General features: G+C 44.8%; 1 protein-coding gene across 3 annotated transcripts in view; it reads right to left on the reverse strand.

The window, feature by feature from the left end:
- Nucleotides 1-3,788, reverse strand: part of DDB2 (damage specific DNA binding protein 2) — a 41,402-nt gene that overhangs the window by 14,516 nt on the left and 23,098 nt on the right. The window contains exon 1 of one of the 3 annotated variants that reach the window (XM_018082309.3): nucleotides 258-382. The exons of 1 other annotated variant lie outside the window; for it this stretch is intronic. The gene's annotated coding sequence lies outside the window, so the exon portion shown is untranslated. Of the gene's footprint in view, nucleotides 198-257; nucleotides 383-3,788 lie in introns of those variants that run through there. One more of the 3 variants, XM_029964369.1, reaches the window with a different exon arrangement.

A 3,788-nucleotide genomic window follows, 5' to 3' on the forward strand; every position in this document is an offset into this window, starting at 1 on the left:
GCCGGCCTCCCCGGCGATCAGCGTGGGCAGCACCTCCGACTCCGCCGGAGCCCGACTGCACGGGAGGCGGCTGCAAGGTGTGCGTTGTCTGCCTGTTGTTGTTTCGGTGCAGCACTCAGCAATCTTACGTACCTTATTGGTTTCTAGAGCACCAAACTGGCTTATTAAAACTGGTTGATAAGGGCCCCAGATACAGTAACCAACAGCAACTAAAAAAAGATACTATTTCAAAACACAACTTACACAAGAAAACACACCTGGTGTCAGAAACCAACAGAAAAAAAATGCGCTTCAAAAGCATATAAAAATGTCACGTCAAGAGCAGCTCGGAGAGTACCAGACCTTACATGACGAAGCTGACAAGAATGGGGAAGGAAGAGCCCTACCAACACAGCGGAAGGTACCAGCACTTCCCCTCCACCTGCAGAGGGGCCGTGTTGCGTGGCGAACTTTATCCCTTACCTCCGGAGCAGTAGCATCCCAGGCTTCAGGCCTCCCAGTGCCTATGCTCAGGAATTAAGGTGCAGTCACCCACAGCTGGCTATGAACACAGGTCCTAAAATATCTGTACATAGCCATGCCTTGAACTGTGGGGCTTTAGGGTTTCGTTTTGAGTGTTGGCATTTTTTGTGCTATAACTATAGTTACCTATGCATTTTCTCACATATTAGGAAATGCACAGAAAAACTAATGGAAAAACAACAAAGGCCCAGTCTCTATGCTTTTTCCCTGAACAGTAACAAAGTTGTATTAGTTGCTGCCATCCTGTATTAGAATGCCATACACAAAAATGATAGCCACAGACAAACACAATCTGGCTTTGAATATATATATCAACCCAAACAGCAAGTCTTAAAGTCTTACCAGGCACTTCTCTAATACACTCCATTCTTCTTAGAACTGTATCCATTAGCAAAATACAGCAAGAGGAAAAATTGAACACATCACTTCCCTTCTTGCTTCTGAAGCCTCAAAGGTTTGATTTCTGGGAAGAAAAACTACTATAGAAAAAAAAAAATCTTCATATCTTGACAGTGATCAACACTTTCTTTTATAGGTCTGTGGAAGTCTTCATCATAGGATCCCAAAGAAAACTCTGATGGTTATCCAAGTTATCTCCAGCAAAGATGTGCACTTCCTGCCCCCCTCTATTTGTCTCCCAGCAGAACTGTCCCCATGCAGAGCACACACAGAGTAACCTTCATATTTCCCTATTGGAGCTATCACAGTTAGCATTTTTCAGAAGTGGAATGGAATAGAATAGAGTAGAATAGACTGTTTCATATAGAAGGGACCTACAATAAGCATCCAGTCCAACTGCCTGACCAGTTCAGGGCTGATCAAGTCAAAGCCTGGTATTAAGGGCATTGTCGCAATGCCTCTTAAACACTGACAGACTGTGGCATCAACCACTTCTCTAGGAAGCCTGTTCCAATGTTTGACTACACTCTCAGTAAAGAAATGCTTTGTAGTATCCAGTCTAAACATCCCCTGGTGTAGCTTCAAACCTTTCCCATGCATCACTGGATACTAGGGAGAAGAGATCAGCACCTCCTTCTCTACTTCCCCTCCTCAGGAAGTTGCAGGGAGCCATGAGGTTACCCCTTAGCCTCCTTTTCTCCAAACTAGACAAGTCCAAACTCTGGACCCATTTGAGGACTTCAACACCCTTAAATTCTGGCCCCCAGGACTGTACACAGTACTAAAGGTGAGGCTGCATGCTAAAAACAGTGTTTGTATCAATGTCTAACACCAAGTTTGCTTTCTCTCTAGAGAATCACCAGATATTTTTGTAGTTTTTATCCACTAAGGACAAGAACAGCAGACAGTACACAATTCATCCACAGAAAAAATGCCACTGGCCTGGGGTCCCAGAGCTCAGTGTCTGTATGGTACTCTGAGCAGGCCAGAGAAAGACTAATTTGAGAAAATATTCTTATATGTATTTACAGTTTCACACTCTTTGAACTACAGTATGCAGCAAAGTCAGAGGAGTATAATTCTGTGGGGGCGGGATATTAGGCTTATTTTTATGATGCCTTTTGTCTGATGTACAATTATGTTGAGGCTGTGCCGCAGTTGCAGGTTGTGGTTCTCTTCCACAGAATAAAGCTGTCTTGTCACCGGGTCTGGTAAAGCTAAATTGTGATTAAGATCAACTTCATGGTATTGGTAATACCATTAGGTGTCCTCCTTGTTGCCAAGATCTTTGTCCAAAGCACAGATGGTTTTGGCTACTTTAGTTTGACTACTAATTTATATAATTACAGCAACTAGAGCTTGCCATGCACGTGAAAACAAGCCTATATTCCACTAAAAAGTAGGAAAAAATATATAATCCTAAGAAGATAAAAGAGAAAGAGTAGATATCACGCTATCTGACCTCCTATCCCATGACCATTGCTAAGTACCAGGAAAATGAACAAAAATATTACAGTTGTTATGACCTCATTTACCTGAGCTGCCCATCTTCCCTAAGCCACTCCAGCCTTGGAGCAAGGCTTGCAGCAGCCATGCTATGGAGTACCCTCACCTTGCAATCAGTAATAGCAGCGCCCAGGTCCCAAAATGGACGTTATCTATCTTGGATGCTCAGTACGTTGACTATCAATATAGAAATCAGCACGAAAACATAGCAAAGGCAAATGCTGGATATAGAATATTAATGCATGAGGTGTTTGCCTTTTCTGTACTTCATTAAGATACATTAGTTTGATAATGGAATGAAAAACTCAGAACATAATTGAATTAGGGAGTACCTATGTCAAAGACTTGAGTTTGGTTATGTTTTAGTAAAAACAAAGTTGTTGCTTATAGGCTCAACTGTGATTAACTCTGAGGACAAGATAAGCATCTTTCCTCACTTCCTGAAAGGATGCTCATGGTCACACCCCAGCCAATGACCTGCCATGGGTGCCCATCTTCCAGGGACCACGCACTGAGGATTTGCCTCAGTGGATTTAAGTGGATTTAAGTGGAATGGTTCCTAATGTCCACTTTCCAACACAGCAATGTGAAGGGCATCAGTACAGGTAATTTCCTGGGTCTTATGAAACCTGGGGCAGTTGTAAAGAAAAAACATCCAAGTACTGCTCTAGAGAAGTGGAAGTACAGATTTATGGCACACTCTTTCCTCTCTTCCTCCTGCAAGGCTCTCAGTCTTTCTTTTCTCCACCAGTTGAATAAACATCACTGTAAACCCACACATGGTCCTTGGAATTGTGTCCCAAGTCACTTGGAAGCAGTGAAGAGGAGGCAGGTCTCCCAGTGCTTCTCACAACAGCCTTGCCCCAGCGTCATGGTGAAATCGCACCTGGGGCCTGGCGTTAGAAATGGAATTGCTGACAGGCAAACTCCCTGGCATTCAGAAACACCTGGTGTCATCTTAAAGGCTATGACATCTTAAAGGCTTAAAGACAAGGTCCAGATTATTCAGATAGAGGTTTTCAGAGGAAAGGGAGAGTGACTGAAAACAGGATTGGGCTGAAAGATGGATGCCAAGCCAAACCGAGGTGAAGACAGTCTTCAAGCCCAGGGAGAGTGACCCATGTCATGCTCACAAGCAAGAGCACAGCATTACACTTGGGTAGGAGCCGGCCTTGGGGAACCCGCTTGGGACTCCTGCTCCAGCACACCGGAGGCCAGCTGGCCGGCAGGGCACACAGGGGAACTAACTTAAAACCGACTAAAGCTCCAAAGCCAGTGGGCAACACGTACAGGAGCCCAACTCCTCACGGCAAGGCCGAGCGGGCAGCTCCTCACAGGGCCGCCACCCTCCCGCTCCCGCC

The sequence above is a fragment of the Manacus vitellinus genome, unplaced genomic scaffold (assembly GCF_001715985.3).
Source record: "Manacus vitellinus isolate BGI_N305 unplaced genomic scaffold, ASM171598v3 scaffold_6_pilon, whole genome shotgun sequence".
In the NCBI taxonomy this organism is placed as follows: Eukaryota; Metazoa; Chordata; class Aves; order Passeriformes; family Pipridae; genus Manacus; species Manacus vitellinus.